This window comes from Nyctibius grandis, chromosome 3 (assembly GCF_013368605.1).
Source record: "Nyctibius grandis isolate bNycGra1 chromosome 3, bNycGra1.pri, whole genome shotgun sequence".
Lineage (NCBI taxonomy): Eukaryota > Metazoa > Chordata > Aves > Nyctibiiformes > Nyctibiidae > Nyctibius > Nyctibius grandis.
The window spans coordinates 41,886,717-41,899,363 of NC_090660.1; the positions used below are offsets into that span (position 1 = coordinate 41,886,717).

General features: G+C 46.0%; 1 protein-coding gene across 1 annotated transcript in view; it reads left to right on the plus strand.

Moving 5' to 3' along the window:
• GALNT12 (polypeptide N-acetylgalactosaminyltransferase 12) overlaps positions 1 to 12,647 on the plus strand; it is a 62,705-nt gene that overhangs the window by 26,639 nt on the left and 23,419 nt on the right. The gene's annotated exons all lie outside the window — the stretch shown is intronic.

Here is a 12,647-nt window from a genome sequence, read left to right on the forward strand (position 1 = left end):
GCAAGCTACATCAGACAGCATGACACTATCTCCCACAAACGTACTGTAACAGTAGCAAGCATGTTGGATATGTGCATCTGCTGAGCAAGACTTGCTTTTGCAGCCACTTGTGTCTGCTAGTGCATGTGCAACCAGACCAAGCACCTGTGAGGTGGAAAGGATGCTGCTTTTGAAGGTAGTACTATATGCTCTGCCTCTTAGCAGAAATTTGCACCTCTCCCGAAGCAGCAAGCTTGGAAACAACAGCCATAGTTGACAGAACTGGACATTACAGGATCTACCTCATGCTGTTGAAATGTCTGCAGTCTTCTGTGACCCTGGCTGCTGCAAATTTGGTGGCACCAAAATGGTTGCTCCCTAAACAGCAGGAGTTAGGGGTAGTGCCTCCCCAGATGGCAGTGGTTTTCTCCTCTGAGATGGATTGTGGGAGCTTTCTACAAGGAACTTTCTACAGCTCCCTGTAGAAAGCCTCGAAGACAGCCCCCTCTGCATGCAGTTCTTGGCTTTCTGCTCTTCATGTGGGAGTGCTCTTCATTTCGGAGTGTCGATCTGCTGGAGGGTAGGAAGGCCCTACAGAGGGATCTGGACAGGTTAGATAGATGGGCCGAGACCAATGGCATGAGGTTCAACAAGAACAAGTGCCAGGTCTTACACTTCGGCCACAACAACCCCATGCAGTGCTACAGGCTGGGGGAAGAGTGGTTAGAAAGCGGCCCGGTGGAAAGAGACCTGGGAGTGCTGATTGACAGCTGGCTAAACATGAGCCAGCAGTGTGCCCAGGTGGCCAAGAAGGCCAATGGCATCCTGGCCTCTATTAGGAATAGTGTAGCCAGCCGGTCTAGGGAAGTGATCGTCCCTCTCTACTCGGCACTGGTGAGGCCGCATCTTGAGTACTGTGTCCAGTTCTGGGCCCCGCACTTCAAGAAAGATGTTGAGGTGTTGGAGCGAGTCCAGAGGAGGGCGACCAAGCTGGTGAAGGGTCTGGAGGGTCTGACCTACGAGGAACGGCTGAGGGAGCTGGGGTTGTTTAGCCTGGAGAAGAGGAGGCTCAGAGGTGACCTTATTGCAGTCTACAACTACCTGAAGGGAGGTTGTAGTGGAGTGGGAGTCGGCCTCTTCTCCCAGGCAACTAGTGATAGGACAAGAGGACATAGCCTCAAGCTTCGCCAGGGGAGGTTCAGGTTGGACATTAGGAAGCATTTCTTCCCAGAAGGGGTCGTTAGACATTGGAATGGGCTGCCCAGGGAGGTGGTGGAGTCACCATCTCTGGATGTGTTTAAGAAAAGACTGGACATGGCACTTAGTGCCATGGTCTAGTTGACATGGTGGTGTCAGGGCAATGGTTGGACTTGATGATCCCAGAGGTCTCTTCCAACCTAATTGATTCTGTGATTCTATGTCTTACTGTGTGGGAGACAAAGGCTGACCCCTGCCCTGTACGACATGCAGTGCCCCTGCACTGGCTGCTGCTTTACACCCAAGCTGTCATTGCTGTTGACCTCTGCCTGGCTCTGGCAGCAAGTCTCATTTTTGATGTTACTGCTTCCTCTGAACGAGGTGTTTGACCCCATGGGGTGCAGCAGCCTGTATGAGCAGTGCCTTTGCTCCTTCAGCATGGAGAAGTGTGGTCTTCTCTTGGGGTGGAGGAAGCATCAGAGGCTGCCTAGCACACAGGAGAAGCACAAAAGGAGCAGCAGCAGAGTCCCCAGGAGCCAGTGTGCGGGATGGTGTGCATCAGCACTCTGCCATGCCCCACAGGGGCTGAGCAGGCATGTGGGTGCACCAGCCCGCGGCTGAGGGCAGTCCTCCAGCCACCACAGGCGTGCAGTGTGTCGTGCACCGGGCCAAGAGCGGGGACATGGCTCATGGTGAGTAAGAGAGGTGCTTAAATGAGGAAGCAGAGAGGCCAGTGTGGGGTCCCTGCAGGCTGCAGGTGGATTGAGCAGCTCTCTTCTGGGAGGCCAACAGAGTCCAGCCAACTCTTGATGGACGGACTGTGCAATGGCCAGTGAATATGCCTGGGCATGTTAATTTACTAGTGCAGATTTGAAGTATGGGGAAAAGGGCGGGGGCATGCTCGCAGGTGCTGGGTGACGGGGTCCGGAGTAAACGACATGATCTCAATGTGAGTATGGAAGTTTCTCGTTTATTCGCAAAGCGTGCCGCGAATATATAGGCGGTAACCTGAGTACATGCTAATCACGCGTCCCGATCGCACTTGTGATTGGTCTATGGATTTACATACTCAGAGCTCTGGACTTAACTCTTGCGTAGCTCAAAGCCTGGGTTGCTCAGACTGCTCAGTGGCACAAGATCGTGCCCCTTCTCACTTAACCAAGCCTCTACAATTCCTCCTTCTTGTTTGTGAGCAAGCCAGGCCTGATTTACAAGTTTCATTAAAGCTTTCTGCAAACAAGAAAATAAACATGGTAACACTAACAAGATAACTGCAATCACAAAAACTCCCGTAAGAACCATTTTTACCAGTTCCATCACCCATCCGATTTCTCGGGGAGGTGTGGTTTTACTGATCGGCTCGGCACCCAAAGTGGTCCCTGGTCGGTGGCCACGCACATATATCCCCGGCCACTGAGGATCACTGGCACCGGTCCTTTCCACTCCCCTGTAGCAGGTTCCCGATAAATCACCTGTAACTGAGGTATAATGGTGTTATTATTAAATTTCAACTGCTGGTGATGTACAACAACCGGTGGTTCTTCTCGGTCCCCTATCAAACACAGAAAATTCAAGGTAAACAACACTTTATGCAACCGCGATGTTGGATCAGTATCTACCTCCTTCTGTCTCCTCAAATATTCCTTCAAGGTTCTATGGGTACGTTCGATGATCCCCTGACCTGTCGGGGAGTGTGGTATACCAGTAACATGTTTCACTCCCCAGCGTGTTAAAAATACGTGAAACTTTTGGCTGGTGTATGCTGGCCCATTATCTGTTTTGATCTGTTCTGGCACCCCCATAACGGCAAAACACGCCAACAAATGTTTACAAACCTGTTGCGCCTTTTCTCCGGACATCGCGGATGCCCAGATTAACTTCGAAAAAGTATCTACTGTGACATGTACATATTTTTGTCTCCCAAACTCCGGAATATGTGTTACATCCATCTGCCATAGCTCAAGTGCTGCCAAACCCTTCGGGTTTACACCAATACCAATGCCTGGTCCCTGAGCCCCACACCTCGGACATGCTTGAACAATAGATTTTGCCTCATTTTCTGTTATTCCAAATTGTCTCTGTATTCCTTTTGCATTTTGATGGAAATGCTCATGGCTTTGTCTGGCTTGTTGAAATTTGTCTAAAGGAGGAATATGGCAAGCAGGACTAACCAGAGAGTCTGCACCTGATTGCCCTTCCCCAAACCAAGATCCCATTGATGACTCCGCACGTGTATTATGCAACAAGGCGCACTGCGTTGTCGCATAATAGACTGTAATTGCAAGAATAACTGCCCAAGGCGGGGATTTTGTGTGTTTCGGAGCAATGCCTCCTCCAATCGTGGGATGACACCTGCTACGTACATAGAATCTGTGACTATATTTATAGCCCCATCCAGCCAATTTGTCAAGGCCCAGCCTACGGCAGATAGTTCCAGAGTCTGTAAGGTATCATCGGTCTGACCATACAGCATGTCGTGTACCCAATCCCCTTTTTCCTGCCACACGCACACCGCTTTGTGCTGTTTCTTTCCCGCATCTGTATAGACTGTTAACCCTTCCACTATTGGTGTTTTCTGTACTTTAGATTTTTCTATCCATTGATTTTTCTGTTATATCTGCCATAATTTGCCTTTCGGTTGCTGTGAATGGACTCTTCCTTCGTACCCCAAAAACGCCTCCTGAATGGGTCGAGAATTGCGGAACCACCATTCTAGGTCTACAGCATTAACAGGAATACTAATATCCGCTGGATCCAGTCCCGTTAATTCTATAATCCTAGATCTGCCCTTTCTCACTAGTTCCCCTATGGCTTCTGGTCTAGTCTGTATGCTTGTCTTCGGTTGTACACTAAGGAATACCCATTCCAACACCCAAAAAGCTTCATCTTTATCGTGGCATTTGTAGTGGCATTGGTTGTAGCCCCGGGGGAGTTCCCCCTTTTTGTTTTGCCACTGACAAATGACACCACAAACCATATTTTCACTGTTAATTACAAGCAGAGACACAGGTAGTTCACGAATGCGTCGCGATGACCATGCAGTTTGTAATTTGACGATGATTGACCGCAACGCGCTTTGTTGAGTCTCAGGCAGTTGTATGGTGTCAGCAGGGTGTGATCGTCGCAGCAGTTTGGTGAGGGGGGCGATCTCGGTATTTGAGATACCGACACAGTTACGGACCCACTGAATATCTCCGAGAAGTGTTTGTACATCCTTCAGGTTTTTCAAATCTGTATGTAGTTCCACCTTTTGAGGTCGGATTTGAGCATCCGAAATTGTCCATCCTAAGTATTTCCAGGGATCAGTTCGTTGAATCTTTTCTGGTGCAATCATGAGACCTTTCTCCGCCAACGTTGTTGTTAGTTTGTGGAGACTTTCTTCTGAAAAAGGATCGGCCTGGCATAACAAAATATCATCCATATAATGATAGACGATAGTCTGTGGCCATAGCTGGCGCAATGGTTTCAGTGCCCATGCCACATAAAGCTGACATAACGTAGGTGAATTTTTCATGCCCTGCGGTAGAACTACCCATTCATACCTTTGAGCTGGTTCCGCTTTGTTGATAACAGGAATAGAAAAGGCAAACCTCATGGTGTCCTGAGGATGTAAAGATATGGTGAAAAAACAGTCCTTCAAGTCTACAATCAATATGTGCCATCCTGCTGGTAACATGTTAGGTGACAGAATACCTGGTTGCAATGCTCCCATTGCTTGCATTTGCTCATTAATTTTCCGTAAATCATGTAATAATCTCCACTTTCCACTTTTCTTAGGGATGACAAAAATGGGTGTATTCCAAGGACTAACTGAGGGTTTGATATGTCCTGCTTTTAACTGTTCCTCTACCAGTCCCTTAGTAATCTGCAGTCGCTCTTCAGTCATAGGCCACTGGTCAACCCACACAGGCTCATCTGATAACCAAGTCAAGGGTGGACTGTGCGACTGCTCTTCAGCGGCCATTATCAAAAATGGGTGGTTGTAAGAACCGCACCAATCTGACTTAAAACATCCCGCCCTATGAGTGCTTCCAAAACCCCAGGTAAGGACAAGACATAAACTTTCAAAGTTACACACTGCCCCTCTGGAAAGTGTAAGGTCACAGGGTGATGACTAACAGCTGTCATAGAATTCCCGCCAACACCAGCAATATGTGAATCAGGTGTTTCTAGTGTCCAGTTCCTTGGCCAGACACGTCGACTGACAATGGTGATGTCGGCACCTGTATCCAGCAAGGCCTGTACCTTTACACGAGTGTTGTTCTGAGACATTGTGATTGACATATTTGGTCTGTTGTCCATTCTCGTGGTAAAACATACCGCTGGTCCTGTGGAGCCAAATCCACGATCTCCACGGTAGGTAGTCATGTTAGCACCTTGTTGATAGGCAGAAAGGGGGATTATTTGTCCAACTCGATTACCTTTTGGTACAAACATAGGTGGATTAAGTGTATACATCATAATATATACGATCCCGGTATAGTCTGCATCTATGATTTCCTGGAAGTATTATAAGTCCTTTTATACCGGCAGAAGATCGTCCTAACAAAAGTCCTCCCATGGGATCGAAATCCCCGCTTAGCGGACCCTGTACATTAGTAGGGACCTTCTGTACTTCTTGACTCCGCAAGGTGACATCTACTGTAATTTCCACGTCGAACCCCAGGCTTCCTCGGGTTGCTGGTTGGTGCTGTTGTAAAAAGCCTTTGGTTCGTATGATGGGTTGACTTGTCTCCTCACACGGCCCCTCTCCGCGCTCGTTTGGAAGTTTCCCTGACACGCCTTAGTTGCATGATTATTCCTCTGGCAGGTATCACACCAGACAGCAGCTTGGCAATCTTTTCTGACATGTCCGTTCTCTCCACATCGATAGCAATTTCCTTGAAAGGATTGTCCCGCTCGTGTTGGTCGTCGTGTCTCTCTTTGTTGTACCAGCGCTGCCAAAGGTTGAACCACCTCCTTAGCGGCACTTTGTACGGCAGCAGCAACGGTATTGCTAGCTTTTTGCACATCAGCACGTTCGACTCGCTTCACCATTTCCTCCACTCCTGCACCTTTAGGTAAGCTAGCGAGCAACTGTTTAGTTTGTCTGTTCGCGTTATCAAAAGCCAAAATCTTTAACATCTGCTGCCTGTTATCATCATCAAGATCAGGATGATTCATTACGGCTTCCCATAGTCTATTAATAAAGTTCTCATATTTCTCCGTAGCTCCTTGAACCACCAATCCGAATGACAGGATCGCGGAGCCAGGCAAGGCTTGGAATGCTTCAAATGCAAGCTGTGCAGATTTTTGTAGTACTAATGCTGGTAACTGTAACTGCGCTTGCGCCATAGAATAAGCTCCTTGTCCTGTGAGAATGTCCATAGTAACTCCATGTAAAGGATCATTTGGATCGTTCATCCTTCGCGCAGCTTCATTGGCTGCTCGTTGTGCCCATTCTGAACCCCACAAAAGGAATTGAGTAGGTGTCAGCAACAGTTTCATTAAATTCCGGGAGTCATGCGGGCATAAAAGATCAGCGGAAAAAATCCAGGAGACTATATTCCTCGTAGCGTCTGATTTTACCCCATATTGGGTAACTGCAGCTTTTGCTTGTTGGAGAATTTTCCAATCATGTGGTTCCCAAGTAGCTACTCCATCCTGTTGTAGCACTGGAAAAGCTCCTACTCCTCCTAGATCCGCAGCAGCACTCCAGTGTCCTTCTAATATGGCATCACGAATCACCCCACTCCACCTCGGTGCCCTAGGTGCAGGTGGAAGCAGAGCATCTCTGGAATTGTCTCTGTTTTGTAATCCAGGAGCGGATGCTCTTAAGTCGGGTCGCTGTACCTTTAAATCCTGTAATTCCCGCAAGATCTGCTGTAAAAGGCTGGTCGTGTCCGTCTCCAGTCTCCAGGTTCCCACCGTCAGGTGGTGTAGATAAAGTCGATCTTGATTGACAGGGCGAGGGCGGAAGGGGCGGGTACTCCAGCGGCACGGCGGGGATGGGCCGGCCCCCCTCTCCGCCAGCCAGCCGGGCAGGGTCTGGAGGAGCTGACCACCCCTCCCCCTCCTGTTTCCGCTCCCTTTGCCGCACGGTCCTCTGAACGCCACGTGTTTCTTTGTTTGCAACCTCCTCCTCTAAATTCTTACTGCGCCATCGCTCCTGGGAGTCCGCCGCCTCTACCACCGCGCGGGCTTCAGCGATAGATGGTTGTATCGGCGCCAACATGCCCTTAACTGCCGGTAACCTGAAGAAACGAGCCAGAACCCGAGTTTTTTCCTTTTTAGCGGGGGGGTGGTGGGCTCCAGCGGCGCCGGCCGCATCTCAGCAGCTGCGCGGGCGACCTCTCTTTCTGCCCTCATAGTTTTTAAAGTCTCTATCACGTTTTGCCAGAGTCCACGCACCTCCTTAATTTCTTTTTCCTCGGGGTCCCTCTCAACAGTCTTTTCCCACATAGTGTCTCCCATTTCTCTCCATTCCTCCACAGAAAATACAAGCGCTGTGTCTTTAAAATATCCCCAGCGCTGGCCCAACTTTATCAGCTTAATTAGCTGTTTCTCCGCTGTTTCGCTCCCTCTCTTAGAGAGGATACCTGCGAGTAATGCGGCTGCAGCCTCTGTCTCCATGGCTGCCCTTTTTCCAGTGTCTGCTCTGCCTTCTTGACCCAAACAGCACCAACCAGTGTCTGCACTGTCCTTTTTTGGACCTGAACAGCACCTGAACTCTGGGAGCTGAGTGGCCAACTCTTCCAGTGTCTGCTCTGCCCCTATTTGGACCCGAACAGCACCTCTCCCAGCCGTCTTTTTCCCAACACCTCCTTTTCGCTGCTTACCGCAGTCTCGGAGAGAGCACGCCGAAGGGAACCATCCTCTGCTACCAGTTGAAGTATGGGGAAAACGGGGGGGGCGCGCTCGCAGGTGCTGGGTGACGGGGTCCGGAGTAAACGACATGATCTCAATGTGAGTATGGAAGTTTCTCGTTTATTCGCAAAGCGTGCCGCGAATATATAGGCGGTAACCTGAGTACATGCTAATCACGCGTCCCGATCGCACTTGTGATTGGTCTATGGATTTACATACTCGGAGCTCTGGACTTAACTCTTGCGTAGCTCAAAGCCTGGGTTGCTCAGACTGCTCAGTGACACAAGATCGTGCCCCTTCTCACTTAACCAAGCCTCTACACAGATTGCCAGTAGGATCTAGGCATTTGGATCCAAATTGTGCACAACATGCTTTCCTCCATTTGATTTCAAGCCCTCGTACTCCTGCTTCCTGTGGTGAGGGCTTTTGTAGAAGAGAGCAGAGTGCTATGATGTTGCTTAACTGTGTTCTTCTGGCTGCCCACGGTGCTGAAGAAGGTCAAGAGGGATAAATCAGTGTTAATTCTGTTGCCTTTGTGGTTTCTAGACCTGCCAGACCTGAGAATTAGGAGCAGGGATACTGAAAAACACTGTAAATTAATTTATTGTTCTTCTCGTCTCTGAAGACACCACCTTCTCCCGATGACATGAAAGGACTTGTCCTCAAGTGTCCTCTTTCTCATACTTCAATTATGCTAAACTGAAGAAATTCTCTGTGGTTTTGAGAGGTGCAACAAGGACAAAGCTTCCGCTAAAAGCATGATGACTGAGAGATGGGAGGCTGTGTGCTGAATGCAGGATCGAGTCAATGTGCCTTGATTTTGAATTGCTTAATGCTATTTGGCTGGATAAAATTTCACTTCATGGGCATAATGGGCATTGAAACTCCTCTTTCTGAGGATGCAAAACATGCCTTTTCATCTTCCCCCTCCTGTACATGGAGTGAGGGGTACGTGGTTGCAGCTTTTTTCCCCTCTCTCTGCTCTTGGTCCTGCTCGTGGCAATGCAATGTAAGTTTGTTTCTGGGGACCGCCACTTGATACACCTGCTGTCTATCCTTCAACACACCATCTCGGCATGAGAGAAAATGATGTGTGTTGCAAAAAGGAAAATTTATTTACTCTTAAGTCCTTTCTTCTGTTGGACATTTCATTGCCCATGGGCCTGGCTGATACGCCTCTGGTCGCCTGGGGTCTTCTCTTTTCTGATCTTTTTGTATTGTTTCTTTTTGTCTGGATCTGAAAATCTGTCTTGCAGTGGGAGCATCCAGGATGGGTCCGTGCAGCTGGGGAGGCCCCTCTGCCCACCCAGCTCCCAGCAGATCCTGCCTGAGCACCGCGCAGGGGGCTCAGCCGCAAGCCAGCAAGCAAAATTGCAGCGAAGGGAGGGACAGGAACAGAGTATTTTCCACAGTTTGTCTTTGTTCAGGAGGTAGCATCCTTTTTTTAATTTTTTTATTTCTTCCAGAGAGTCCTAAAATGTTAGAATGGAGGTGGTAGAGCTTGTAGAGCTTTTCCTATTTAGCACTCATTGACCCAGCAATTAGGTCAGTTGTCCAAAGACCCTGGCAGGGGTGGGGGTCCCCAGGAGAGAACTGTACTTTTACTGTAGCTTTTCATAATGCCACCATGTGTCTCTGAAAAGAAAAGAAAAAATATCGATAGTCTGCACGCATCAAGATGAAAGTGAAAGTAAAAATGAATGTCACCTCGTTTTCTTTTTGTGCTGAAGGATAAAAATTACGCTTTTATAATGAGCTGTGAGCTAGCCAGACTTAGCAAAGAAACATATTTTCATGCACGTGAGCATGCAAAATATACATGAAATCTAATGTGCTTCTCTGTTAAAGGAGGTGCGAATAGTTTTAGGGGAGAACCTTCTCCAGAGTCACTTATTTAGCATTTAGTAGTCAGCTTTGGTTTCTTTAGTGAGTTCCTTGCTTTCTCTCGTTTTTGCTCTTCTTCGTTCCTACCTGGTTTTACATAGAGGTCAAAATGGCTTTTCCATTCCAAAAATAAATAAACCTTTTGAAGAATTGTTGAGCTGATTTTGTTTAGTTTAATTTAATTGTTTAGTTTAATTTTTTTGTAATAGGAAGACAAGAGAAGTTTTGAACTGTTCTAATAAAGGAAGCAGAATTTAATGAGCATTGCTTAGCAACCTACAGTTATTTTCCAGAGAAATTCGGAATTTTAATTATTGAAAAATCAGCTGTGGTGGAATTCTCTTTTTGGCAGCAATTTAAGAGAAATATGGTCGGTCTGTTTTACTCTATTTAAATCAGACTTTATCACAGAAGAGTAGAAGAATGTGATTCCTTTTTAACTGTACTTTTTTACTTCAGTAGCCTTTATGGTCCGTTCCTCATATCTTGTTTAAAACCAGACTGATCAAAACAGTAATGATCAATACAAAAATGCTTGTATGGAATGTAACAAATATGGAAATTGTTAAACTTTAATAACTTGAATGGCACTTAATATTTGCTGACAAACAAATCTTGCGTGATAAATTTTGACCTTTAAAAAGTAATTTTGGTTATAGAAATAGTAATGTAAGAAGGCTATTGTTTTGAAACAAATCTCAAAAAGGGAGATCCTAAAAGTGGAAGTGGAAAGCTGGTTTCTTAGCAGCTTTCAGAATGGCATTAGTGTAACTTACTTGCAAAAATATGCACATTGTTTAAAAGATCAGTACAGAATTCTACATTTCTTGTATAAATCCTTTAATCATCTTTCTGTTCACATGACAAATATACTGCCTCCCCAAAAAGCAACAAAAAATAAGAAAGAAACCTCTCATGAAAAGCAAGAAATTAAAATATTAAATCCAAGAAGTAAAGATTATCCAGTGCTCCCTATAGCTGAATAATGAATTGCCTATACCTTTAAGGAAACCGTTTGCTTAAAAGTAAACGTATGTATTAGAATGCTTACAATTTTGTTATTAAGCACAGTATTGTGCCACATGTGAAGGTCTGACGTCATTATCCAAAACCAAATCAACAGAGACAACATTCATTGATTTCTAAATTAAGAAATTTCAGAGAAATCATGAGTAACTTAAAGAAAAAAAAAAATTAGCAGTCTGAAGACAACGTCCATCTTGTGTATGCTGAAAGTCTTCGTCTGTAGTGACTTTCTAGATCCCTAAAAGTCCCAGGGAGAGAGATGGGAAAAGTCCCATCACTGATCTGTTGTCATTGTTAGTATTTGCTACCTCATAGCTTTCACTCCTGCTGTGTTGATTTGAATAACATGTAATTAAAATGTATGTGCTATACAAGAAGGTTGTCAGGGAGCAAGCCTCTCTACCCTTTAAACATATCTCAGCTAATTTCCCTTGTCCTCCATTTACAAAGCAAAGATGAGCTGCCACCTGTGCATGGTTGAATAGATGAGGAGAATTAGCTCACCGGAGTGCCAGTTCTCAAAAAACTTCCACGGCCAGTCTGTCGGAGCCGTTGGTGATAGCCCTCAAGTTTGTTCAAGTGCAGCAACGTGTCCTACTCCCATCTGACTAAATTTCAGAAACCTTGTTTCAGGTACCCTTCAGAAACAGGGTGTCTGCCACATTGCGGTCACGCGCAATATGAAATAGGAAATACTTAGTTCTGCTTTTCTTTCATTATATCAAACTTGAGGTCAGAACGGATGATGGGAAGTGGCTGTGTGGGTGAGCTGCCAAAAGTCCACAGTTTTCAAAGGAGAAGAGTATAATTACAAAAATGTGTACAGAGTGCTGAGGCTGGTGTATCCACTTGGTGGTCATTTATGGGCTTTATCTCCAGGACTGTATGTTTCCTGACCTGGGGAGCCAGAGGCAGGAGGATGAGGACCAGGGCAGAGTGAGTTCTGCCAATTCCACATTCAGGTTCAAGTACCTTCCTTGACAGCAAGTAGGAATATTGCTTTAGATACTGGAGGTTGTTTCACTAATGTTGGTTGGACCTCCATGAGTTAGTTACAAAATTACTTTGCCTTTTCTTTTCATGCCTTAGTCTGGGGTTCCTTTCCCAGCTTTTCAATGAAAAAGGTTAGTTATATTTTTATGACCAGGCACCCATGCCTCTCTTCTGAAAGCTGAAATTGGAACACAACTTATCTTTCTCCAACGATATGACAGGCTTACCTGTTTTGTCAGGTCAGCTTTACAGTAGAATATGGGCAAAGATTTCTGGTAAGAAATCAGTGATCAGTCATCAGTATCTTCCTGAGATGGCTATTTGCATGGTTAATTTGGACAAGAAGCATGCCTCTTTTTTTCTTTTCTGTTCTTCTTTGTTTTTTTTTAATAATGGTTGTATAACTTGAATTGTAGACCACAGTTAGACCTGCAGAAATATTGTGGACCATTTCTTATCATGCCTTCAGAGAAAGTGAAGCTAAGAAAGGGATAATTGCACACCAGATAAAACCAGAGATAGGGTTATCTCCTTGTTACTCCCAGTGGTTTGCTCTGAGTACACACAGATGTAATTTTATCCAGCTTACTCATCACATGAGACACAAAATTATTGTATGTGTTGCTTATAGTATGCTGTGATATTCTTGAGAAGGTATTATCCTTACAAAGGCTTATTGTTACTATATCCTTCTGCTTGCAAAGAGTCAAATTAATGATGCA